At 36.7% G+C, this 15,725-nt stretch overlaps 1 protein-coding gene and 1 pseudogene across 4 annotated transcripts in view; both read left to right on the top strand.

The window, feature by feature from the left end:
- The window catches only part of Sugct (succinyl-CoA:glutarate-CoA transferase), a 737,591-nt gene that overhangs the window by 118,868 nt on the left and 602,998 nt on the right, over positions 1-15,725 (top strand). The window lies entirely within an intron of this gene.
- Positions 7,400-7,569, top strand: LOC114685935 (annotated as a pseudogene).

Below are 15,725 nucleotides of genomic sequence, written 5' to 3' on the forward strand. Positions count from 1 at the left end.
ATATACATATATGCACATATATTTATATATTAATTTTAGGTAAATATAAAATAGTAAAAATTCCCAATGGATTTTCCAAACATCCACAGTGTTATTTATTCCTTCTTCTTCCCTCTTTTCCTGTGCTGTCTTACCTCCTCCTTTCCAACTAAATCTACCCAACTCTGCATAGTTCATTGAAGAAGAAACAAAAATGTCTTCAGCAATACCTTGAAAATGTTAATCATCCTTAGCAATTATGGAAATGCAAATTAAAACAACTTTGAGATTTATTTTACCCAGTGAAAATAGTTAAGAGCAACAAAACAACTGTCAACAGATGCTAAAGATGCGGGGAAAGAGGAGCTATTATTCACCATAGTTTGGTTGCACACTGGTTCAGCCATTCTGGAAATCAGTATGGAGAATTCTCAAACAGTTAAAAATAAATTTACCACATGACACAACTTTGTAACGCCTTGGCATATGTCCAAAGGACTTGGCATCCTACACCATAGATACTTGCTCAGCCATGTTCATTGCCACTTCAGTCACAAGAGCTAGAAAATGGAAACAACCTATATATTCTTCAACTGATGATTTGATAATGAAATGTGGTTCATGTATGAAATGGAATACTATCTAGGTATAAAGAAAAGTAGAACCAGGAAATTCACAGATGAGAGATGGAACTAGGAAATAGAAAATATTGCATTGAGTGAGGTAACCCAGACCCAGAAAGACAAATGCCACATGTTCTGTCATAACATTAGTTTCTAATTCCAAACATTCACATATGAGTATATAACTTGGAGTAACTGAAGAAACTAGGAAAGTAAACAGAGACCATTCAGAGGGAGGGGAAGGAAATCTAGAGAGCAGGGACTATCAGGGTATGGGAGATATGAAGTGGGAAATGGAAAAAAAAAACTGGCAAATTTTAAACCTTAATCTCACATTCATTATATAAGTAATGTGTCCTGTGATCAAAACCGTACTCTGCTCTATTAGTTTTGACTCAGGTTATATGTATGGATGTTAATATTTATGTGCTGTTCTCTTTGGCTCTTAAGATTTTTTAAGTTTCTACTTCTATGAAAAATGTTGTAGGAATTGCACAAAACCTGTAGGCTGCTAATTTTTTTCACATAGAAATTCTTCCAATTAATGAATATAGGCATTAGTTTGTGCCCTTTTCAGTTTCTTTAATCAATATTTTATACTTTTTACTGTGTATGTATTTCATTTCTTTGGTAGAATTTATCCTCAAGATATTTTGTTTTTAGTAATATGTGAGATCATGTTCTTGGTTTCTTTTGGAGACAGTTACTAGCATGCGCGTGCGTGTGCGTGTGTGTGTGTATGTGTTTGTGTGTATGAAGTCTTAAGATTTCCTCTGTATATAAAATCACTTCTGCAAATAGGGACAGTTTTACTTTTTCTTATTTTCACTTGGAAGCTTTTGACTTCTTTTTGCCTAATTGCCCTGCTTAGAATTTCTAGTATTACATTGAATAGAAGTATCCAGATCTTGTTTCCAGTCTCAGAAGAAAAGCTTTTTTTCTTTTTCTTTTTTTTTTGTTTTTTGTTTTTGTTTTTTAGAGACAGGGTTTCTCTGTGTAGCTTTATGCCTTTCCTGGATCTCGCTCTGTAGACCGGGCTAGCCTCAAACTCATAAAGATCCACCTGCCTTTGCCTCCCTAGTGTAAAAATTAAAGGCATGTGCCACCACCACCTGGCAGAAAAACTTTATATTTCACTGTTGATTATTGTTTTAAATATGCACTAGCATATATTACTTTTGCTGCATTGAAACATATTTTCTCTATAATTAATTTGTGGAGAGTTTTTATCATGAGAGAAAGTTGAATTTTACCAAATACTTTATGCATTGATCAAGAGAATTATATGGTTTTTATCTCTCATTCTGTTAATGTAAACAAAATATTCTGCAGTAAAAAGAAAGAGCTAGATGACTTATACTTTCTGATTTCAAAGTATACTTCAAAGCTACCATAATTACAGCAGTATGGTATTTGAAGGTAAAAGACACATAACCCAAAGAAATAACATAGGAACCCTATAAATAAAACCACTGATTTTGAGTCAACTGATCCTTAACAAAGAGATCAGTAAAATACAATGGAAAGAAAGAAAATCTCTTCAATAAATAGCATTAGACCTATGCATGGTGGCTCTTGCCTGTAATCTTGGCACTTGAGGCAGAGGGATTGGTGTGAGTTTGAAGCTAGGCTAAGCTACATATTAAGTTCAAGGCCAGACTGCATTATAAAGTGAAATGTTGTCTTAGCAGCAGCAATAGCAACCCCCCGCCCCCTGCCAGAATATGTATTGGGATTGCATTAAACTAGAGAAAGCTTCTATATAGGAAAGAGAAAAACATAAATGCAGTGAGTAGAAGACCTAAAATTGGACAAAACATTCAGAAACCATACATATAATAAAATATGTCTAAAATGTGTGAAGGACTAAATAAAACAATGGGAAAAATACAAACAAATTACTCAAAACTGTGCAAAAGACCCAGATATTTCTCAATTTATGACCAACAGGGATATGGAAATATGTCCAACATATTTATCAATGAAAGGTAAATCAAAACATCAACGGGATACTGTTTTTAATGTTTATAATTCTTTATAGCTTTCAGTTATAACATACCAAGAATGCACTGTGAGAACTTAATTAGCTTCAGTACTTAGTAATGTGGATTTTATGGTTAATTTTATTTTGAAGGTGACCAAGTTATTTTAATTTCAAGTATCATCATGTAACATCCTCTAAATGTTATATTTTTCTATTATAGTAACTATAATGTATTTATTACATACTTATTACATTTTATTTGTAGTAAATGTAATATACATAGTAAATATATTCTAGAATATTTTATTTTAGTTTTAGTAAATATATTCTATTATATTCTTAGTAAATATTATGGTAAATGTAACATACTTGTTATATACTTATTACATTTACTTATAGTATACTTAATACATTTTTACCTTAAAGGTTTTTATTGATAACCAATTATTTATATATATTCAAATATACTTAGGGAATAAGAAATTAAATTACACGAAAGCCATCCATGTATCTGTCTATTCATTCATCCATCTGCCCATCTATTCAACTGTAATTGTTTAGCATCCACTACATATTAGATAAAAATTTCTTGCCATATGGAACTTTTTGTTGTAGTTGGAGATACAGAAGATATCAGCAAGAAATAAGTGATGAATTCACAGAAGGGAATGCACAGTTTGATAAAGTGGAAGGCTACTTGCGTTAATTAGATAGTGGTTTAGAAGTATTCCTGACATAGGACAATGGATACAGAAATCTGAAGCAGGACAAAAATTGACAGATTCTAGAAACTAGTGGAATGTTGAGATAACTGACTGAAAGATTCCTTGATTTTCCATAACAGAAATTTAAAGCATTTTAAAGATTTAGTATGATGATAACTGAAACTAAAGTAAGTCTTAGTCCTGGGCACTAACTCTGGTCATTAAATAGTACCCATCTGGAGAATAATACATGTCTCAGATAAAACTATATGCTCTATAGTTAGTAGGTCGTTTAAAGATTGGACTCTTTAAAGATTTAGGACTGTGTAATGGACTTTTATTTCTGTGGGGAAAGATTTCTGGGCAGAGAACCCGTTAAATCTCTAGAGCAGGAATTGAATCCTGCTGCTGTTTTCATGAGTGGTAATAGAAACAACAAAGAGGAAAAGTCAGTTTAAAGTTTCCTGCTTCTTGGACTGCCTGGAGACCAATATTGAGACGGCTGGGAAAGAGCTGTATTTATTAACTGCGTCTTCCTCGCTGCCGTACTAGAGGAGTGCTGTCAGTCTGCTGAACTGTGTTGTCTTATACAAGCTGTTTTTTTTTAATCAACTTTGTGACTCAATAACTTTGTGCTTTAACAAAGTATAATTTGTATAATATTTACAATGCACCTACATCATCTAATCTTTTTAAAAATTCACCTATCATTGTCTGCTGACTGAGGGAGAAACGAGGCGCAGAGGAGTGAGTTGTTTCATGGCATAGCCAGGATCAGTGCAGGGACTGAACCGAGACCCTGCTGCCCACCTTGTCACTCCTTACATGCTGTCTCAATATTTCTGTGTATTTATTCTGAAGATATTTACTAGATGCCTGGAGCCAGGTGTGCTATCTTTCCTAGAGATGCACAAAGTTTTCTGGAGATTTTTAAAAAAGAAATGTATAAAAAGATATAACTACTCAAAATGCATCTCTGGTAGTCTTATCATGAGTGGTGCTACCATGCAGGATTCTTACAAAGGCCAACATGCTGCTGTGTTTTAGGTTATACAATGAAATTAGATTGATTTTTTTCAGTGATTTTCTTAATTTTTTCCTATTGTTTTTCTACATTCTATTTTATTCTACTCTTTTTAAAAGTAAATTTTAAGTTAGCAAACAAAGTAATAGCATTTTCATTATGGCATTTTCATACATAGTTGTCCCTAAACTTTGTTCTAATTCATTCCCCTCATCCACTATCTTTGTTGTTTTCTTCCATTTGCTAGTTTTCTTTCCCCAGTTTCTTCAGGTAGAATTCTAGGGCTGTGGATCTGAGATACATATATGAAGAGTAGGCATGTTCAGATATAATTTTTTCCTTAAGAAACAGTTACCTAACAGTACTTTCAAATAACCCTCCTTTGATCTAGTGGTTTTTAAGGTATGTTTTATTTCTTTTATTCATTACTGAATTTTTCAAATAGTCTAATATTATTAACCATGGATTTTATCCTCTGTAATTAGAAGGTGATTTAAATGGCTTAGGTTTATTTATTTATTTTTACCTAACAAATGATATATATTGTAGGGTGTTCTAAGAACAATTGGGAAGAGTGTGTAGTTTCCTATTACTGGGTTGAGTGTTGTGTTGACATCTCTTGGTTTATATGGTAACACTGTGTGTTTAGCATAAGAAGGTAGTATCAAATTATTTTTGAAACAGCCTGTACAATTTTGTAAACACAACAGCAATTAATGAGTTTTTCCATATCTCCCTATATTTGACAACACTTGCTATTTGTTCTCCGTCATCTTTCACCATTGCAAAATGCTCCATCAAAAGACTTAGTCCTCCCTTAGTGCCTTCTGCATGGGCTCTGCTTGGTGTATTTCCCTCCTCTATCTCTTCAGCAAACCATTTCCTTCTTCCATTTCCTATCACCAGAGAACACAGTGTCTTCTTTTTGTGTGGGAGAAAATGATTTATTTGTGTGTGTGTGTGTGTGTGTGTGTGTGTGTGTGTGTGTATGTGTGTGTGGCAGTGTGTGTGGCAGTGTGTGTGTGTGTGTGTGTGTGTGTGTGTGTGTGTGTGTGTGGTGGTGTGTGTGTGTAGCATTTAGGTGCCTGAAGAGGTCGGAGGGAGGTATTGCATTAGAATTACAGGTACTTGTGAGCTGCCCAGTGTGGGTGCTGGAAACTGAGCTCAGGTTCTCTACAGAGCAGCAAGCACTGAGCCATCTCAAGTCCCACCACGCTAATCTTTTAAAATTTATTTATTCATGTGTTTGTGTTTGTGTGGGAGGGCACATATGCCACAATGAGCATAGCCAGAGGACAAATTTTAGGAGTAGATTCTCTACTTCTACCACTCCAGTCCTGGGGACAGAATTTAGTTTGTCAGGTTTGGTGGCAAGTTCCATTTCAGGCCATACAACTCTCTCTCTCTCTCTCTCTCTCTCTCTCTCTCTCTCTCTCTCTCTCTCTCTCTCTCTCTCTCATTATCATCTTGATAGACTGGGTAACGGTATTGAAAGATGAACTTATCCTCAACGCCTGTGAATAGGTTCCCTTTCACAGTAAAGCTTCAGTATAGGTTTGACTATATTGAAGATGAGAAGTTATTGAGGATCATTATGATGGTCTTTGACATGAAGAAGGTGGAAGGATTTGACAATAGTTTGGGGTATCTGACAGAGGTAACAAGATACTGGAATGTATTGAGAAATAGAGCCATGCTTTTAGCCTTTAGAAGTTGGAAGGTACAAGAAAACTGTCTTGCCTGAGAGCTTCTGGAAGGAACCAGCCTTGTCAACTTCCAAACTTCAGCTCCCTGAGAATGTCTGTGGAGTTTTGGCCTTCAGAACCATCAGAGAGGAAATTTAGGTTGTTTTAAGCCATCAGCTTTGGGACAATTTATCACAACAGCAATAAGAACCTAGTTTACCTCTTAACACTAACTACCTCTTAGCAGTAGATGGTTTTAGATGCCAGTGTTTTGGGTTAATTTTAAAGGACTAATGTCCTATTCAAATAAATGTCTATAACAATGCTGAAAGATGCTTCAATTGATGTTTAATATTTAGAATGATGATTCTAATTGATGTTTAAAAATGTGATATTTGCTTTTAATTTCAGCAATTTTGAATTTTAAATAGGTCTAGTAGATTAGAACATCATTTGGACAATTGCTGGTAATTTCAGGGTAGCTTAAGAACCTATATATTTGGTTCTGAAATTCTAAGAACAAGGTATTTTCTTGGTATGATAATTTAGGTTTAATTTAATCAATTATTCCACACTAAGAGTAATTATGAGGATTCAGATATATTCCAAGGTTTTCTTTAAGAAATCTGCAGTCCTCTGCCCCCTTGCCTGAGGCATCTAACCCATCTAGGACCCACTGCAGCTCGAGAAGAGACTGGTCCTAATAATACCTGCAGGGTCTCCAAGACTCAGGGTGGCCACAGGATATCCCAGAGAAGTTCTACTGAGGATCCATTGAGGATGGTGTACCAGAAACCTGAGACCTTAAACCAGACCAGTGACTCATTGTAGTGAACATTTGCTAGTAAAACTGACAGAACAAAAGGGTATACTATTTGACACACCAAGGCCCCAGTACCACCAGGATGAATGAAGAGGTGTTGGAGAGGCAGGAAAGAAGGAGAAGTAAAGATTTTTTTTTTTGGTTACAGTTGTTTTTTGTTTTATTTTGTTTTGTTCTTGTTTTTATTTGTTTGCTTGCTTGCTCTCTATGTTTTATTTTCTTTGGTGGTGGTGGATGGGAGGATATGAGGGGACTGGGAGGTGAGCAGAATTGGGGTGCATGATGTTAAACTGTTAAAAAAAATAAAGATGGTAAATTAAAAAATATATAAAAAAGAAATCTGTAGCAACCTAAAGAATTATTTGGAATCAGGTAAATCATGGCATCTATTCTGAAATGATTACTTCCTGTTCAGCAAGTAGGCCTCCAATTCTTTTATATCTTTGATTCTACAGAAGTCAAGCCAGGCCATAATGGTAATGAGTTCATTCCCCATTTTCCTTCTGCTTAATTTATAGACTTCATCTGAAATTTGTCCTGCATTGACTAAAGACATACTTTAAAAACTCTGACAACAAGCTTTGCGCAGTGGCAGTATCATAGCCAATGAGGTTTATCCGAGGCGCGATTATTGCTAATTGAAAAACTCTGACAACAGATTCTAGCCCAATATATTCAGATGTAGCCCAGTGGTAAAATAGTTACCTAATTTTCAGGCTGCTCCTCGAGATTTAAGTCACAGTGTGACAACAAATAACTAACCAAACTAACCACAGGAAACCAAACATTCCAATAAAACAACCATACAAATCTAGTTTATTCTTTAGACTGACAGCTGTGGAACCTGTATGGGACCGGACTAGGCCCTCTGCATACAGAAGACAGTTGTGTAGTTTGGTCTGTTTGAGGGGGCCCTGGCAGTGGGATCAGGATCTATCCCTGGTGTATGAGCTGGCTTTTTGGAGCCTACTGCCTATGGTGGGATGCTTTGCTCAGCCTCGATGAAGGAAGGAGGGGCTTGGTCCTTCCTCAACTGAATATACCAGGCTTTGCTGACCACCCCCATGGGAGGTTTACCCTTCTGGAGGAAGGAGTGTGTGTGGAAGGGTAGGTTGGGAGGGAGAGGCTGGGGGGGGCATGGAGTGGGAATGAGAGGGGGATCTGTGGTTGGTATGTAAAATGAATATTTTTTTTTTTTTTTTTTTCACATGTACTATTTTATTATATATTTTTTTTTTTTCCGAGACAGGGTTTCTCTGTGTAGCTTTGCGCCTTTCCTGGAGCTCACTTGGTAGCCCAGGCTGGCCTCGAACTCACAGAGATCCGCCTGGCTCTGCCTCCCGAGTGCTGGGATTAAAGGCGTGCGCCACCAACGCCCGGCGTTCATGTACTATTTTATAACAAGTGTAAATCATTTAACAAACCCTTTCAATGAACAGCGTTTTAAGAGAACAGTTCATTTAACCATTAGCAAAATACCACATCAAAAATATATTAAGGCACTAAAATAAATACACACATACTGCATTGTCAATGTATGGAAACATCATGACGCACACTGACTGATAGAATATTTTTTTAATAACACACACACACACAAACTAGTTCATCAATTTCTGGAAATTGTTAGATAACTCACAGGTATAGTGTACTAGAATCTCCAGAGAATTAACAATTAACAGTTAAATTTTAATTTAACTCCAGAGAATTTAAAATTAAATTTAAAATAAAAGAGTTAAAATGAAATAACAGCTATTTGAGGAGGAAATGATGGACAAAGGTCTCTGGGAACTTTATAGAGCAGTATTCAGTATGGTGGAAACATGGTTGGAACCACAGTCTCAGGGAAACACAGGCACAGGCTCTAAGCAGTATTTTTGTTATGGGAAGGCCCACTGTGGTGGTGGTAGGGCACCATTGAAAATGAACCCTTGAGGAACAACCCAGAGCTATGACCAATATGTGTGACTTGCCATGTGAAGGAAAATACACTGATGGGACCAACACCTACTATTATTCAACATAGGGATGTGATAGGTGTCTTAGAACTTGGAACCATTCAACTCTCCTTCATATTTATTCCCCCTTTATTTTATTTTTAATTACATTTAAAATTTTTTCTTATTTGTATTTTATATATGTAGGTGCTTTGCCAGCATGTATGCATAGCCTGTTGTCCATGGACATTAGCAGAGGATATTGGAGCCTCTGGAACTGGAGTTCTGGATGGTTGTGAGCCACAGTGTACGTGTTGGGAACTGAACCTGGTTGTCTGTGAGAGCAGCAAGTGCCCTTAATTGCTTAGCATCTCTTCAGGTCCTCTTCTCTCTTTTTAAATACTCAGTGCCATGTTAGCAGCCCAGCTTGGCCTTGATCACTTCTTACCCTCTCCTCTTCTATTCTTTTCTGTTCATTTCTTTTTCATATATTTGGACATATTTTGGCCTGGTTTATGGGGATCTATGTGTCTCATGCTCTGCAGAGCTGGGATTCTTTTGGTTATCTAATTGTATTTCTTTACCTTTTTCTATTTTCATTCTATCTTTAACTTAAATTACCTCATTTCCTTTTTTATATCTACTCTTCTCCCCTTATATTTACTTTTCTTTCCTCTATCTTTTCCATTCCTACTCACAATAACTAATATTTTATGTACTTTCCTTCATTAGAGTTTAGGGGATGACTATTGACTGTTATGGTTCATATTGATACCACATTTTAATGCTTACTGTTTGTGAACACTGTATTGTATTCTTGGTAAAGAACTAGGGATTGCATCTGTTGTCCTGAACACCAGTCTACCAGAGGAAAAAAACATGTCCACAGATAGTGATTTAAAAAACCCCACAAAATTACCAACCAATAACCTAACCTCAATTAAGCAAGTTTCAATGCAAAACACAAGAAACACAAAATCCCAAGATAATATTATTGTTTCAAAAATGACTAATTCCACAGTAATTGCTCTCAGTGAGAGCAAATTAGAGGAAATCTTAGACAAAGAATTTGAAAGAATGAATATAAGTATGTTCAGAGAAACAAAGTAGGACAAAATAAACTACTGAATGAAATTGAAGTGAACTCAAACTACTGAATGAAATAGGGGAATAAAAAGGGAATAGGAAAGTAGAGTTTAGTAAAGCAGTAAAATACTAGAAAAAGATAATCTTAAAATGAAATATTGGAAATGAAAATATCAATAAGTCAAATAAAATGCTCCACAGGAAGCTTGACCAATAAAATGAATCAGTTGCAGTACAGAATATGAGAGCTTGAAGGCAGGGTAGAGAAATTGGCACATTCAAATGATAATGAAGATAAATTAATATGATATATAGTGCATTCAATATCTATCAAACACTGTGAAAGACCAAATATACAAATCATGGTCATAGAAAATGGAGAATAATTACACAATAAAAGGCACAGGCAGCATTTTAAGTAAAATCACAGCACGTAATTTTCCAAAATCTAGGAGGAAAGCTGTCCTTCTAGGTATTGGAGGCATTTAGAACACCAAACAGATAAGACTACAATAAAACATTCCTAAATAGTATTATACTTAAGACACTAAGTATGTGAAACAAAGGTTTATCAAAAGTTTCAAGAGAGAAGTACTACCGATAAATTAAGGCCCATCAGAATAACAGCTGGTATCTCAGTAGAAAATTTAAAAGCCAGGAGGATTTGGAATGGCATGTTCTATGCTCGAAACACAATAACTGACAACAAAATTATTTCTCAGAATGGGAAGAAAAAGATGTTGATAATAAAAACAGGATAAAGGAGTTTATGACCACTAAATCAGTTTTACAGAAGATACTTAAAGAGATCATTTGGACCAAAGGAGAAAGATAATCACATTCATGAGGCTGCAGGGAAAAAATGCTATTTAAAGGTAGTTATGTAAATAATCAATCATAATATGCCAAATACTGCAAATCAACAAAATTACAGGAATAAATACAAAAACATAGGAATAAATAAAAAATAAAATATTAATTCTCAAGTCAAAATATACAGGGCAGCAGATTGTATTAAAAAGCAAGAACCATCTATTGCCTCCAAGAAATGCATCTCACCATAAAAAACAGACACTACCTTAGGGTGAAAGGATGGAGAAATGTATTCCAAGCAAATGGACCTAGGAAACAAAGCAGGTGTCACTGTTCTATCTGATAAAAGAGAAGTAAGCCAAAATCAGTCCGAAGAAATGAAGAATGTCACCTCCTACCATTTAATGGAATAATCAACCAAGAGGACATTATTATTTTAAATATATACGTAGTATATTAAATTTCATGAAAAATATTACTATAAGTAAAACACAGAAAATACCATTAGAGTAGTGGTGGAGCCTCAATATCCTACTCTCACCAATAGGTCAATCCAACAAAAAAATAAACACAGAAACATTTGAGCTAAATGATAATTGAACTAATGAACATAATAGACACATATAGGATATTCCATTCAAATATTGCAGAATATAAATTTTCTTGTATACCATAGAACTTTGTCTAAATTATATTATGTAAAAGATACAAAAATCTCTTAAATATAAGAAAATTGGATAAAGTCTGTGTTCTATATGACCATAGTGAAATAAAACTGGAAATCAACAGCAAAAGAAACAATAAGACTTACATAACTCATAGAATTAAGCAACATACTATTGGATGATGAATGAGTCATTGAATTCAATAAAGAAATGAAAACTCCATCAGTTACTGGATAGAGTATCTCTGATGACCAATCTGATTACAGTAGATGGCCAATTCAGACACTCTCCATCATTGCTAGGAGTCTTAGCTGGGGTTATCCTTGTGGATTCCTGGGGGTTTCCCTGGAACCAGGTTTCTCCCTAACCCCCAAATAGTCCTCCCTATCAAGATGTCTCTTTCATTCATTATTCTCCCCCTCTGTTCCTGCCCCCAACCCACCTCCTGCACCCAGCCTGCCCAACCTGCTCACTCAAGTTTCCATCCTTCCATCTTCCTCTTTTCCACCCCCAGTTTACCCAGGAGATCTCTTCTATTTCCCCTTCCCAAGGAAATCCATGCATCCCTCTTTGGGTCCTCTGTGTTACCTAGTCTCTCTGGGGCTGTGGATTGTAGGTTGGTAATCTTATACTTTACTCCTAATAACTACTTATGAGTGAGTACATACAATACTTGTCTTTCTGGGTCTGGGTCACCTCACTCAGAATGATTTTTTTCTAGTCCCACCTATTTGTCTGTAAATCTTGTGAGGTCATTATTTTCTTTTACATTTGAGTAATACTCCATTGTGTAAGTGTACCATGTTTTCCTTATCCATTCTTCAGTTGAGGGGCATCTAGGTTGTTTCCAGGTTCTGGCTATTACGAATAATGCTGCTATGAACACAATTGAGCATGTGTCCTTGTGGTATGATTGAGCATCCTTTGGGTATATGCCCAAGATTGATATTGCTGTGTCTTGAGGAAGATTGATAACCAATTTTCTGAGAAAATGCCACATTGATTTCCAAAGTGGCTGTACATGTTTGCACTCCCACCAACAGTGGAGAAGTGCTCCCCTTACTCCACATCCTTTCCAACATAAGATGTCATCAGTGTTTTTGATCTTAGCCATTCTGACAGGTGTAAGATGGTATCTCAGAGATGTTTTGATTTACATTTCTTTGATGACTGAGGATGTTGAGCAATTCCTTAAATGTCTTTCAGCCATTTGAGTTTCTTCTGTTGAGAATTCTCTGTTTAGATCTGTACCCCATTTAAATTGGATTATTTGGTTTGTTGATATCTAGTTTCTTGAGTTATTTTATATATTTTGTAAATCAACCCTCTGTTGGATATGGGTTTGTGAGATCTTTTCCTATTCTGTAGGCTGCCGTTTTGTCCTATTGATGGTATCCTGTTGCCTTACAGAAACTTTTCAGTTTCATGAGGTCCCATTTATTAATTGTTGATCTTAGTGCTAGTGTTCTGTTCAGGAAGTTGTCTCCTGTGCCAATTTGAGATTATTTCCCACTTTCTCTTCTATCAGGTTTAGTCTATCTGGGTTTATGTTGAGGTCTTTGATCCATTTGGACTTGAGTTTTGTGCAGAGTGATAGATATGGATCTATTTGCATTCTACATGCCACCATTCAGTTAGATCAGCACCATTTTTTGAAGGTGCTTTCTTTTCTTCATTGTATGGTTTTGACTTCTTTGTTGAAAATCAGGTGTCCATAGGTATATGGGTTTACATCTGAGTCTTCAATTTGAGTCTATTGATCTACCTGTCTGTTTTTGTACCAATACTATGTGGTTTTTATTAATATAGCTCTATAGTAGAGCTTGAGATCAGGGATGGTGATACTTCCAGAAGCTCTTTTGTTGACAAGATTGTTTTAGCTATCCTGGATTTTTTTCCCTTTTATTTTATTTTACAATACCATTCAGTTCTACATATCAGCCACAGATTCCCTTGTTCTACCCCCTCCTGCCTCCCTCCCCTTCCCCCCCAGCCCGTCCCCCATTCCCACCTACTCCAGGGCAAAGCCTCCCCGGAGGACTGAGATCGACCTGGTAGACTCAGTCCAGGCAGGTCCAGTCCCCTCTTTTCATACTGAATCAAGCATCCCTGCATAAGCCCCAGGTTTCAAACAGCCAACTCATGCAATGAGAACAGGACCCAGTACCACTGCCTAGATGCCTCCCAAACAGATCAAGCCAATCAACTGTCTCACCTATTCAGAGGGCCTGATCCAGATGGGGACCCCTCAGCCTTTGGTTCATAGTTCATGTTTCCATTCGTTTGGCTCTTTGTCCCTGTGCTTTATCCAACCTTGGTTTTAACAATTCTCGCTCATATAAACCCTCCTCTTTCTCACTAATTAGACTCCCCGAGCTCCACTCGGGGCCTAGCCGTGGATCTCTGCATCCAGATCCGTCAGTAGTTGGATGGGGTTTCTGGCACAACTATTAGGGTGTTTGGCCATCCCATCACCAGATTAGGTCAGTTCCAGCTGTCTCTCGACCATTGCCAGCAGTCTATTGTGGGGGTATCTTTGTGGATTTCTGTGGCCTCTCTAGCACTTTGTTTCTTCCTTTTCTCATGTGATCTTCCTTTACCATGGTCTCCTATTCCTTGTTCTCCCTCTCTGTTCTTGATCCAGCTGGGATCTCCCGCTCCCACAGGCTCTCTTTCCCTTGCCCTTTGCCCTTCATTACTCCCACTCATGTCCATATGGAGTTGTGTATTGTTCTTTCAAGGTCTGTAAAGAATTGTGTTGGCATTTTAATGAGGATTGCATTGAATCTGTAGCTTGCTTTTGATAAGATGGCCATTTTTACTATGTTAATCCTATTGATCCATGAGTATGGGAGATCTTTCCATCTTCTGATATCTTTTTCAATTTCTTTCTTCAAAGACTTGAAGTTTTTGTCATACAGGTCTTTCACTTGCTTGGTTAGAGTTACAACAAAATATTTTATATTATTTGAGGCTATTGTAAAGAGTCTTGGTTCTCTGATTTCTTTCTCGGCCCATTTGTTGTTTGTATATAAGAGAGCTACTGATTTTTTTTTTTTTTTTTTTTTTTTTTTTTAGTTAACCTTGTATCCAGCCACTTGACTAAAGGTGATTATCAGCTGTAGGAATTCCCTGGTAGATTTTTTCTTCTGTATATTATCTTATCATCTTCAAATAATGATACTTTGACTTATTCCTTTCCAACTTGTATCCCCTTGATTTCCTTTATTTGTCTTATTGCTCTAGCTAGAACTTCAAGTCCTATATTGAGTATGTATGGAGAGAGTGGACAACCTTGTCTTTTTCCTGATTTTAGTGGAATTGTTTTGAGTTGCTCTCTTTTAATTTGATGTTGGCAATAAGCTTTCTGTATATTGCTTTTATTATGTTTAGTTATGTCCCTTGTATCCCTGATCTCTCCAAGACTTTTATCATTAAGGAGTGTTGTATTTTGTCCAAGGCTTTTCAGCATCATTAGATGATGTCTTTTGGCCATTTGAGATTCCCTCCCCCCCACATTCTTAAAGGAAGTTCAACCACGTGGCTTGACAACGTTCCCAACAGGAACCATAGGCTAACAAAACCCTTGGTACCAGGCATGAGAAACCTCCTTTTGAATATTTGGTTAGGGTTATCCCCAAAAGAGTCCCAAAGGGACTCCCCAAACAATATAGACTATCAATGTAGCCTATAGTTATCACTCAGGGGTTTAGGGTCTCTGTTGCTGAAGACACCTCATTCTTGGGAAACATAATTTGGTGACTTGAGCTGGATATTACCTGAAAGCTTCCTTTCTGTTGTCTACACACCGTGGTTCCAGAAACTATTCTTCAAGTTGCTAGTAGAGGAAAGAAATACCCATGAACCATGACAATTACCATCATGGTAAAATATGAATAAAGATGCAATAAGTGACATTCACATGTGGTTGGTAACCAACAGCTGTCTAACTGGACTTAAGGCCTGCCCACTTAATAGGAGGGAAAGCATATCTGGCATTGAAAACTTAGCCAGGTTCTTGGGGATAGGGTGGTCACAAAGCTGGAAAGGAATTTACTACCACCACTTTGATGATGAGCATAATTCCCTACTACAGTCTAGATTTTATCCTTATACCCACAAATAAGTGTAGCTATCACGCCCAATCAAAGAAGCCTCTCATTATAGCAAATGTAGACCACCACAGAAAACTCAGCTGTACACAATACAGAGATGGTTCGATTGTGGGGTGCTAATCCCCAGTAGATACATCTATATCACAGCTCAGCATCTGTGGCTCAGATAACATCGAGGAAAAGGGGGTGAAAGGACTGTAAGAGCCAGAATACCAGAAAGTATGCTATGAAACAGTCTCTACTAGAAATGGCTGCATAAACAAGATTGGAACAATGGCAATATCAGT

The sequence above is a fragment of the Peromyscus leucopus genome, chromosome 5, assembly GCF_004664715.2.
Source record: "Peromyscus leucopus breed LL Stock chromosome 5, UCI_PerLeu_2.1, whole genome shotgun sequence".
NCBI lineage: Eukaryota > Metazoa > Chordata > Mammalia > Rodentia > Cricetidae > Peromyscus > Peromyscus leucopus.